The sequence below is a fragment of the Muntiacus reevesi genome, chromosome 20 (genome assembly GCF_963930625.1).
Source record: "Muntiacus reevesi chromosome 20, mMunRee1.1, whole genome shotgun sequence".
Classification (NCBI taxonomy): Eukaryota; Metazoa; Chordata; class Mammalia; order Artiodactyla; family Cervidae; genus Muntiacus; species Muntiacus reevesi.
In genome coordinates this window covers 10,323,616-10,335,797 of record NC_089268.1, presented here as the reverse complement: position 1 = coordinate 10,335,797, position 12,182 = coordinate 10,323,616, and the positions used below count along the sequence as shown (strand labels likewise).

The 12,182-nt window shown below is 55.7% G+C and overlaps 1 protein-coding gene across 2 annotated transcripts in view; it reads left to right on the top strand.

The window, feature by feature from the left end:
* GRM4 (glutamate metabotropic receptor 4) overlaps nucleotides 1-12,182 on the top strand; it is a 103,096-nt gene that overhangs the window by 828 nt on the left and 90,086 nt on the right. The gene's annotated exons all lie outside the window — the stretch shown is intronic.

Here is a 12,182-nt window from a genome sequence, read left to right as displayed (position 1 = left end):
TGGACAGAAATATAGGTAGATAGAAAGGTACACAGGTTAAAAGATAGACACAGACTGGAAGTGTGAATGTTGGATATTGCCAGGGAGAAAAAGCAAGGCTTTTGTTTTGACATTGTTTTCCAATAATTGCAATTCCCAAGAAAGATCTGTTTTTTTCTTCTGGGTAGTTGAGAAAGCCCCGTGTGGCCCTCCCGCTCCACCTCAGGATTATAGTTAGAAAATGTGTCCTGGTTTTTTGCATGAGGCATTAGCTCTCAGCCCACAGCGACTGGATCTGCAGATGGGAAAGGCCTGGAGAAGCGGGTGGTCCCGTCTCTGGTGCCCTGGTCCCCAGCGGAGCTTCCCCAGCTCTTTCCTTCCTTCTGCCCCTCTTCCTCGCACACCTTTCTCCCTTCTGGAGTCCCTCCCTGCCCCCTCTCTGCCGCCCCCTTCCTCTCTTCCTGGGGCAAGAGCTGCTGATTTGCAATTCAATTGGAGCCAAGTGCTTCGCTAAGCTGCTAAAACAACTGAAAGCTACCGGGTAGAGAGAAAAACATTACAAGCATTTTACCAATAATTATATGCCCGCTCCTCTCCGGGAGCCTCCTCGTTTGCTGTGTGTGTGTGTGTGTGTGTGTGTGTGAGAGAGAGAGAGAGAGAGAGAGAGAGAAAGAGAGAGAGAGAGAGAGAAAGAGAATAGGGTGAGGGAGGAGGAAGGGAGGCGTAAAGGGCGCCTCTGCATCCCTCCTTCACTCTCATGTTAGATTCTTGGCCTCTGGAGTTGGCTCCTTGTCTCCTCAAAGTCTCCAGAGTTGGGGAGTGCACAGAAAGGCTGCTTGGCCTCATGCAGGTCGGGAAGTGCTGAGGCTGGAGCCCTCTCTCCTGGGCCTTTTCTGGAATCCATTTTCCCAGTCCCATGATGCATTAGTATTTGGGGGCATTTCTGGGAAGCCTGGGGTAGAAGTAGGGATGAATGGTGTGAGTGTCCCTGTATTGGCTGTCCTGTCTAGCGGGGCAGGGTTGGAACTTTGCCACGGTCTGGTCTGGGCCACGGGTGCTGTGCAGTCCTTGACTTTGGGCCTTCTTCCTTGGCGTGCTGGGTTTGCTTAATGATCTGGATGAAGACACTATTTTAATTTAAAAAACAAATACATCATGAAGGATGCAAAATCATGATGCAGTAGGAGACTTGAAGGAAACTTTGCCTTGGCAGTGGACAGTTTGAACAACCCCTGGGGAGCAGTGTTGCCCGTGGTCATTCATTGGTGGGGTGGGGTGGGGACTGGAAACCTGGTCCAGCCCCTCCGCCAATTCTGTAGTGTGGAGGACAGACCCAGGGGGATGGGCAGCAGGGCTCAGGGGTCCCAGCCCTGGGCCTACTGAGGTTTGGGCCAGCTGAGTCATCATTTCAGCCTGCCTGCCCCGGTGGTGTTGGGAGGGGAGGTGACCTGGGCCAGCAGGTGTCACGGAGCAAGAGGCCCCCCTATCTGAGCAGGTACAACCCCCGGCCTATGAGAAGGCCAGGCCACAGGTGGGCTGCTGCAGTGTCCTCTTCTGGGCTTTTTACTAAACACCTTGGTGACTCTGGGTATTTTAGAATGTGTTTTATAAGGACTTCCCTGGTGGTCCAGTGGCTAAGACTCCGAGCTCCCTACGCAGGAGGCCCCGGTTCCATCCCTGGCTAGGGAACTAGATCCCATATGCTACAACTAAGAGTTTGCAAGTTGAAACTAAAGATTCCACATGCTGCAAAGACAATGGAAGATTCCATGTGCCATAACCCAAACCTGGCACAGCCAGATGAAATACAACAGATAAAAATAAATATTAAAAAGTGTGTTGTAAAAATGTTAAACCAATGTGATCAGGCCCTTGGAGGTAGGACATAGGTGAGGGTCCCTCCCCACCATCTCCCGGGCAGAGCTAGTACCCTCTTTATAGGGAGGTGGGAGAGATCAAAGGGGCTGAGAGGTGTCACTGAACAAAGGGTCTAAGAAGGGCTGCTGTCAGCATCAGGCCTTGAAGCGGGTTCTGGAAGGTCCCCTGCGGGAGTGGGCTGAGACTTCTGAGCTGACCCCTCCCAAGATGGAAAGGTCTCGGGTGAAGAGGGCTGGGGCCAAAGGGTCTTACCTGCCGGAGGGCCTCGGATGTTCCTTTTCCCCAGCCCATCTGGTCACACACGAGTGTGACTGTGGCCTTCGTTTTGTCTGCACCTCCTGAGATCCCAGGGAGAGGAGTGGGTGGGGGTGGGAGTCAGGAGACCCCCAGGCTCGCAGAGAATGAGGTGTGACTGGGAAGGAGAGGCTTGGAGATGGGAGAAAGAAGGGGGGGAACAGAAGGGGGCTCTAGGGAAAGGAAAGTGGGGGAGTGGTGGGGGGGACGTGGAGAGAGTCAGAAGGAGACAGCTGGCTGTGGTCCTAAGTTCCTGGGTCCCTTTTAACAGCATTAATGTTCCAGGCTGGCGACAAGAGGGCTCCTCAATAATTAAACTGATAGAAATGAGAGACTGGGCGAGAAACTGAAAAGCCATTTACAGAGGCAAAAAAATTGAACTTTGGGGAGGGAGGTCAGGAGCAGAGCCTCGAGCAGGAGAGGGTGAGGGAGGGGCCTCTGGGGCTGGGGAAGCTGCGGTGTCAGGTGTCCGTTTCAGAGGGCACCTCCGTGCCAAGGCTGCTAGTGGGGCCTGCTGGGAACTCCCCCAGAGGCTGTGGTTACAGCCCTCTCCTTCCTCCACGAGGTAGATTTCTGGCGCACAGCTCAGAGAGGGTGACTTCCTGCTGGGAGAATGCTAGCAGAGTTCCATCGAGGCGAGGGTATGAACAAAACTCACACCTGCCAGAGCTGGGAGGGGCAACTTCCGTCCAACAGCAGTGGACACAGAGCCCTGATTGAATGATAGGGCGGGGCTGGGGGCAGGTCCCAGATTGTCTGTGCAGAGCCACAGGGCTGGACGTGGGCCTCGAACCTAGGCCTGCATTCGAGATCAGAAGCCCTGACTTTGGGGAATCGTGGGTCTGACAGCTTGTATCCTTTACCCTCCTATTCGCACCCCCTCCTTCATCTTCATTTTGGCTCCATTCTCCTAGACAGGGAATATTGATGGAGGTGAGGAATACATTTTGGAGGAGAGCCTAACCCAGAGGAAGTGGCTTGTGTGGTATCGTGTTGTGGGGACAGCCCAGGTTCTGAAAGCAGTCAGGTCTGGGTTTGAATCTCTGTGCCACCAGAGTTACCTCACCATGCCCACCACATCTAATCACCATATCAGTCATTTACACCATAGTATGAATGAGCCAATCCAATCTTTTCCTGAAAGCAATATTTCTGGGGGGAGAAAGAACATAGGAAGTGCCCTGGAAGAAAGCATTTTTCAAATCCTTGAACTATAAGAGCTCAGAAGGATCCAGAAATAATTGCATCGAGTCCCTCATTTTTGAAGTGGAGGGGAAAAGAAAAACCTGAGGCTTGAAGATGGAAATATGAGCTAGCATCATGATTAAGAAATTGGACACTGGAGGGACTTTCCCGGTGGTCCAGTGGCTGAGACTCTGCACCCCTCACGCGGGAGCCCAGGTTCGATCCCTGGTTGTGGCACTAGATACTGAGTGCTGCAACTAAGACCCAGCAGCACCAAATAAGTAAATAAATTAAAAAAAAAAAAAAGGATTTGGACACTGGGGCCAGACAACTTTTGCCACCTTGGCAAATCGCATAGCCTGTTTGTGCCTCAATTTCCTCCTTTGTAAAATGGGGGTGATAGTGGTCTCCTCAGCCAGGTGTGGGAATTAAGGGTTAATGTCCAGAACAGACTTGTCTGGTTGGTGCCTGGCACACAGTCAGCCCGCAGGAAATGTCACTGCACAGCTTGTAGCCGGACTTGAAGTCAGCATGAGGGACTCCGTTGATGTGGAAGAGGCTGGACCCGGTGGGCAGGGACAGACGGTGACCTTTGAGGCTGATCCTGGAGAGGCCCCACCATCTGCTGGGCCTTGTGCAGTGTGGAGACTGAGTGGCCAGCTTAACTTGCAGATAATGAAGGTTTTCTGCTGTCACCACAGGGGGCCTGAGCACTGGGGATGGGCTGGAGTGGAGGGAGGGCAGGAAGGGGCCAGCAGGAGAGAGGGTGGAGGGGATGCCAGCCAGCAGGTGGGGGCAGGTGCCCCGCTTCCTAGGAGAGACGTTGGCCCTCTTTGTGCCATGCCAGCCTGGCCTGCGAGGGCCTGTCCCTCCTGGGGATGGAAGTGCTGTGAGGGTTTGGGGTGCTTAGGCTTCCCAGGTGGCGCAGTGGTGAAGAATCCGTTCGCTGATGCAGGAGATGTGGGTTCAACCCTTGAGTTGGGAAGATCCCTTGGAGGAGGAAATGGCAACCCACTCCAGTATTCTTGCCTGGAAAATCCCATGGACCGAGGAGCCTGGTGGGCTACAGTGCATGGGGTCGTGAAAGAGTCAGACACAACTGAGATACGAAATGACAGTGTGTTAGAGAAAGCGGCCTGCCTGGTACTTGGCTGACCAGGCCAGCTAAGGGGAGATGCTGTGGCTCAGCTGATACCGATGCTCTGTTGAGGACGTGGCTTTTGTGTCTTCAAAATGTTTTCACTGCACAAGCAGGAGTAACTTTGGAGAGGGTCCGCCCCCTCTTCTGCGGCCTGCCCGTCTGCCGCGAAGACAGCTTCGTCTTTCCAGAGCCCAGGCAGAAACCTCGGTGGCGTTTTGACCTCCCTCCGTGTGTGGTCACACACCCTGCGGGCTCTCCTTGTGAACGTGTGCTGGGGACTCCCCGTCACCGTGGCCTGGGCGGTGTCACCTGGACCCTGCTGAAGCCTCGCTCTCCTCTCCCTGCTTCCAAACAGGTCTTTCCACAGCCAAACCTTTGCTCAGTGGCCAGAATGATCTTCCTCAAGGTCAAATCCAACCAGCTCACCCCTCACTTACACTTTTTGTTGGCTTTGTGTTGCTCTTCGATTAAAATGCAGACTTCCACGCTGCTGGCCAGTCTGAGAGGCCCTGGTGCCCTGCCCACATCTTTCAGCCTCTCCTGGGTGCACTCTGCAACAGTCCTACTGATTTCTTTATGTTCCTTGAAAACACTATGCTGTTTTCCCACCACAGGGCCTTCGCCCCTGCTTCCCCCTCTACAGCGGGACATTGGAATGTCCTCCTCCTGCTCTGAGGCTGGATCCTTCTTATTCAACCTGGAGTTTCAGTGGACTGTCTTTAGAGGAACACCCTCCACTCCCCCAGTTATTCTATCTTATCTTCACGTCTTCCCCTTCATGACCCTCACCACAGTTTGTAGTCTTGTTCCTGTTTCTTTGTTTTCCTGTTTCTCTTGGCTTCTCCTCTGGCCTGCCGCCTGTTTTTGTATAACCCATGAGCTGAGAATGGTTTCTGTGTTTCAAATGGCTGGAAAAAAAAAAGAGCAACAAGTCATGACACAAGAAAATTATGCAAAATTCAAATTTCAGCATCTGTAAGCTCTTAGGGACGCACAGCCGTGCCGGTTCATGTACGTACTGTCTAGGACTGCTCTTGAGCTACACCCTTGGAACTGAGGGGACAGACGCCTTCAGCTGAGCCCTGCTGGCTTGTGAGCAGCACCTACAGGACCCCAGTGGAGGCCGGGCCCATGGGTGCCCTTGGGAAATCTTAGCTGCATGGACTCATGGAGAGCAGGTCATGTGCAGCCCCCAGGTCTCCCCAGACTCTGCGATGACAGCGGGGTGGCCCGCTCTGCAGAGCCTGCGTGAGCCTCTGGCTGTGGGGGTGAGTGTAGCTGAGCTCGCCTTGCCGTGGGGTCCAGTCACTGCCCACCATTGCCTACCCGTGCCCACACTGTGGTGACCTCTGGGCCACCTAGACGTGTTGTTGTTTAGTCACTAAGTCATGTCAGACTCTGCGACCCTATGGACTGTAGCGACCAGGTTCCTCTGTCCATGGGAGTCTCCAGGCAAGAACACTGGAGTGGGTTGCCATTTCCTTCTCCAGGGGATCTTTTTGACCCAGGGATCGAACGCAGGTCTCCTGCACTGCAGGTGGATTCTTTAACCGCTGAGCCCCCAGGGACCCTGCACAGGACGCCTGGTTGTGTTTCGATGTTGTTACTGTTCAGTCGCTCAGTCGTGTCCAACTCTGCAACCCCGTGGATTGCAGCACGCCAGGCCTCCCTGTCCATCACCATCTCCTGGAGTTTACTCAGACTCATGTCCATCGAGTCGGTGATGCCACCCAACCATCCCATCCTCTGTCCTCGTCCTGCTTTCAGTCTTTTCCAGGATCCGGGCCTTTTCCACCCTCCAGATACCTCCAGCTCCTCTATGGAATCCCTTTCACTTAAGGTTCTGTTCCCTGTTAAAAGGTACCCCCATGTCCTACTGTTGGCTGTTATTAGAGATTTGTCTCAAGAAGTCTGTCTCCACAAATGTGTGAGGAGTGAATGAGGGGTTCTCCTGAAGAGGCTGTTGGGGTACAGTAATCCCAGCATCCACACGGCACACTTCCTGCGTCAGGGTCTGCCCCAGACCTCACAGCACCTACCCAGAGTAGGTGTGTGGCGTTATCCTCATCTCACAGATGCAGGACTGAGGCGGAGAAGCTAAGCGGCTTCCCGGAGGTCACCCGGCTGGTCAGTGGGGAAGCTGGGGGAGGAGTCCCAGCGGCTGCTTCTTGTTACCACTTTTCACCACTTTTACCTTTCTACCACTCTGCCCTCCTTTCTCTTGGCCATGACGTAGGCTTGGTGGGACCTGGCCCATCCTCAGTGTGCAGGCCTTGCTGAGCCTCAGTTTGTGCGTCTGTAGAGAAGTATGCGGCCCTCACCTGGCAGCAGGGATGATGTAGCAAAGCCTTTAGCCGGTGCTTAGGGGGTGTTGGTGTTACCAGACACTGGGGGTGAAGGGGGAGGAGGTGTAGAGGAGGTGTGGGAAGGGTGACCCGCAGGGGCTGTTCCCCCGGGGGGAGGACAAGCCCCCCTCTGCTGTTACAGACTCTCCTTCCCCCAAACCCTAGGTGTCCCTTTGTGGTGGGAGTCTGGGGAGGGGCCCTTAGGACCCAGGGTCAGGCCTGAACAGAGTGGGCAGCTGGGTGAGGAGAGGGAAACATGGCCCCAGGGGGCGGTGCTGATCCTCTCCGCGGGTGAGGCACCAGGGTACAGGGTGCATTGCCCCAGTAGCTCTCAAGCCTGGCGGCTCGTCATAGTCACCTGGGAGTACTGGACTCCTGGGCCTCCAGCTGGTGAGGAGCCCTGGGGCCCGCTCTGCATCTGCAGACCTGCTGGCAGGCTCGGCAGGCTGCTGGACAGACGCGCTGAGCCCTCCTCAGTGTCCGGGAATCCTGTTCTGTCTGCCTTCTCCAGGGAGCACTCCCGCCCACCCTGCACCCTCTAGAGCCCACTTCCTCCCCGGTGCACCCTTGGGTTGCAAGACCTGTCTGAATATGGGAAGTTTGGGGGTGGAAGTAGGACAGTTTCAGCCCTGGTTGCTGGGCCAGCAAACTATGAGGAATAGAAAGAGGGGTGGAGGATTTTCAGGGCATCTGGGTCGACTTCCTGGAGATGCGCTGGAAGGAGGTGAGTGACACTGTGGAGGGGCTGAACCTGGGGAAACTCAAGTTTATGACTACTGGTTTCTGGCTCCCTGTCCCTGATCTGGACCTTGGTTGACCCATGTGTAAGAATCCACTCACTGGGGACTCCCCTGGTGGTCCAGTGTCTAAGACTCCTTTCTCCCAAGGCAGGGGGCCCGGGTTTGATCCCTGGGCAGGGAACTAGATCCCACATGCTGCAACTAAAGATTCCTCATGCCACAAGTGAAAAAAAAGATCCTGCATGTCACAATGAAGAGTGACAATCCTGAGTGCTGCAGCTCAGACCTGCGTGGCTAAATAAATAAATAATACATATTTAAAAAAGAATCCATGCATTCACTCACTCGTTCATTGATTCACTCACTGAATCTGTACTGAAACATCTCCTCCAGGCCTCGCTCTGCTGGCACGGTGGTCTCCATCTGGCTGCACTTTGGAATCAGCTGGGGAGTGTAAAATACCCGGGTATCTGAGTCTCATCGCAGGAATTCAGGTTTAATTGATATGAGATGGGGCCTGGGCTCCCCAGCTGATACTCATGTGCAACTCAGGTGGAGAACTGCCACGCTAAGCAACTTTATCCACCAGGAAACGAAGCAGATGGGGGCCTGGCCCTTGAGGGTTTCCATGTTTGAAGGGAAGGCAGGCAGTGAACAGGTGAAACACGCAAATGTGTAATTGTCAGAGGGGAGCAGTTCCCTGCAGGACAAAGTCAGGAAGTGGCTGGAGAGCCATGGCCGGTGGGAGTGCCCATTGAGAGAGGATGGCTGGAGGTGAACTTTTTATTTCTTTAAACTGTTTATTTTGTATTGGGGTATAGCTGATTAACAATGTTGTGATTGTTTCAGATGAACAGCAAAGGGACTCAGCCATTCTCCCCAAACCCCCCTCCCATCCAAGCTGCCACATATCATGAAGCAGAGTTCCATGTGCTATACAGTAGGTCCTTGTTGGTTGTCCATTTTAAATATAGCAGTGTGTACATGAGGAGTGGACTTTTTGAAGAGGGGACATTTGTGCATAAACTTGAGTGGAGAGGGTTGTCCTATGGCTATCTGGAGAAAGAGTGGTGCAGGGAACAGCAAGTGCAAAGGCCCTGGGGCAAGACTGTGCTTTGTTGTTGACCCAGGAGCTCAAGCAGGAGGACCCGGCGAGCCAGGGGGCAGGGAGGGGAGGACCAAGGGGGCTCAAAACCCACCTCCTGTTCCTTCTGTTTACAAAGGGTATTGTGTGTGGGGGGGGGACACCAGGACTTTGGTGACCTTGGCAAGTCACTGGTTCTCCCAGGAGTTCAGTTCCCTCACCTGTAAGACAGGAAGGTGGTTCCTGACCAGTCCTTGTGAAGCTGCGGAGGCGATGGGGAGATGTAAGGACGGGGCCCTCCGTGTGGGAGGTGTGTGCTTCCCCGGGGCTGTCCCTTGCTGCCACCCACTGTCAAGCCCCTGGTACCTTTTCCAACTCCTCCCCCTGCGTTTCCCGGCTCTCCCCACCCACCCCCTGCTGGCCTGAGGACAACAGTGCTGGTGACTAGAGGGAGGCGGGTGGGGACTCCCAGGGGAAGTAGCAGGCGGTGGCTAGAGCCTGTGCCCTGGGCCAGATCGCCTGGTTCATACTCCTGCTCTGCCATTCATCATGTGAGAGGCACCTCTGTGTGCCTCAGTTTCCTTGTCTACAAGGTGGAGACCCTTGTTGCCCCCACCTCACAGGACCTTGTGAGGGTTACGTGAGGAATACACAGAAAGTGCTCAGGGTGGTACCTGGCATGGAGACTGGATACTAGCTGAGTCCCTGGTCATGAGGGGCAGCCCACAGCAACGGCCTTAGAGGCAGCCACACAGTAGGTCCCTCAGATCCTGGCCCCTGGATCACTCAGCCTCTCTGGACCTCACCATCCATCTGTAAAATTGGTAGAGTCACTACCTTTCAGGGTGCAGATGTTGAGTGATAAGAATGGGCAGCTGAAAGCACGGTGGGAGCACAGTAGGGTCAATAGTTTTGTTCTCTTCTGCTGTCAGCATCCAAGGAGCCTTTGGGGGGTGTGTGGGCTGAGCCAGGGCGGGGTGCGGGCTCTGTGGGGCGGAGGGGCAGGCCACTGGCTTTTGGCTGAGGCATGACTGGTGAGTGCACCCAGGTCTCCCCGCGAGATGGTCCTGGGGTTCTCCCAACTCTCACACTGTTAGGCGAGGGGGATGGTAGGGTGTCTCTGGCTCCTCCCTCGGGGGAGGGTCCCCTTACCAGAAGCCTTCCACAGCTCAGGGGCCTGCGTCCTGGGCCTGGCTCACTCTGGGCCTGCTCTGCTGCTGACTCACTGTGCAGCCTTGGGTCGTTGGCTGCCCTCTGTGAGCCGAGGCCGTGGGATTACGTGGGCTCTGACCCTGGTCCTTAACCTGGAGCCTTCCCTGCAGGAGCACTCAGCTCACTCCCTGGGGTCCAGGCTCCACCCTGGGCCTTCCTGGATTGTGGGCCAGGCTTTCCAAAGCCCACCTCCGTGACTATGCCTAGACCAGGCCCTCCTCCTCGAATGCCCTTCTTGAGATCTGATGGGCAGAGTCGGACTCCTCCAAGCCCTGACTCAACATCCAAAGACTTTCCTGACCCCCCAGGGGCTGAAATCCTGGGGTACATGGGGGGGTCTCTCCTGTGGCACTTGTGGGTCTCCCCAAAGTTCACCAGCATGTCGAGGGCAAGATTAGGGTGGTTCTCTCTTGGTCATCCCCTCATCCCCAGTGCCTGGCCTGAAGCTGCTGCTGCTGCTAAGTCGCTTCAGTCCTGTCTGACTCTGTGCGACCCCATAGACGGCAGCCCACCAGGCTCCCCCGTCCCTGGGATTTTCCAAGCAAGAACACTGGAGTGGGTTGCCATTTCCTTCTCCAATGCATGGAAGTGAAAATTGAAAGTGAAGTTGCTCAGTCGTGTCCCGCTCTTCACCACCCCATGGACTGCAGCCCGCCAGGCTCCTCTGTCCATGGGATTTTCCAGGCAAGAGTACTGGAGTGGGGTGCCATTGCCTTCTCCCGCCTGGCTGAAGACAGACAGACAAATCAGGGAGCCTGCCAGCCTTGGGACCAGATGTTGGGGAACTGACCCCGCCCCAGGGGCAGGGGCGGGGCTCACAGGGCTGAGGGGGTAAATCCACCACACTTCCCGCTGCCCATCCTGGAATGGACTGTGTGCTTCTCAGTCCCCCGCCCCCAATTTATTAAACTAGCATTTTTATGACTGAGAAAATGAAAAGAAGGCAAATTCTACTTTATATTCCCATTGACCTTTACGCTTGCCTCTGGCTCTGAGGCCCTGGGATGAGGAGATGCAGGCTCCGCCTTCGGTCGCTGGGCGAGGGAGCAGGGACGCCCTTAGTCTGAGGCCCTCTTTCTGTCCCTGTGTGCGGCTCTCTGCCTCATCCTGTGTCTGTCGTTCTGTTTTCCTCCATGTCCCTCTCCTCTCCCTCCGGGTCCCTTCTGGACTCTCGCTGGCTCTCTCACCAGGTGACCTGGAGCGGCCTCATTCCGGGCCCTGTGCTTCAGGCAGGAGCTGGAAGCGGCCGCCAAGCCCACCTGCTCCTGGCCGCGCGCCCCCCAGCCTAGCGCCCACCCTGGACGCCCAGCCACCTCACGCCCGACCCACGCAGGCTCCCCTCCTCTGATGCAGGGCACCCCCGACAGAGCTCCAGAAGGTCCCTTGGAAGTAGGCCTGGCCACGGTCAGCGCTCCACTTTGCCGGCCTGCGGGCGACTGGGGCTGCCTCTGCGTCCTCCCCAGGGCTGTGGGGAGGCGGGGCCAGGTCAGGCACAGGCGTGTGGGTCTGCTTCTGAAGGGGGATATCCCGGTTCTGCCACAGACTGCTCGGTGACCTTTGGCAGGGCACATAACCTCTCCGAGCCTAGCTTCCGGTCTGTGCGATGACTTGGATGGCTGTAGAGCGGCCAGCACCGGGCCTTGTACCCAGAAGTGCTGAAGGGACCGTAGCGTTGGTGGGGGGTACCCTGTGCGCATGCGTGAGGGGAGGCCCGCGGCTCTCCCTGCTCCTCCCCCTCCCTCCCTCCTCTCCCCTCCCCTCCTACCCCTCCCTCCCTCCTCTCCCCTCCCCTCCTACCCCTCCCCCCTCCCCTCCCCTCCCCTCCTCTCCCCTCCCCCCTCCTCTCCCCCCTCCTCTCCCCTCCGCCTCCTCTCCATACCCCCTCCTCTCCCCTTCCCGTCCTCCGCCCCCTCCTCTCGCCTCCAGGGTGGCCCCCCTTCAGAGGGGCAGGAAGACAGCAATGCTTAACCCTTAGGAGTGAATTCAAGGTGGGAGATTTGAGGTTTAGGCCTGGGTGGTGGGGCACTGAGGGATGTGGCTTTCGGGGTTAGCTCACTTCAGAGAGGAGACCAGCGGAAAGTGGGGTGCCGGGAAGTGGGGTGCCCCCAGCTCGCACAAAGAGCCCCGTTTATTTCATTAAAGATGAATGGCATCCTTCATGTGGGTCTGGCAGGAAGGGATTTCCCTCTCTCAACAGGCATCATATATTTTAATAATGTACTCTTTCAAGCATATGGGAAATTATAGAGAATAAAATAATGAACTGCCCCTGGCTTGGTCAAATATTGATATTTTACTCTAATTGTGTCAAAACTTTTCCTTTT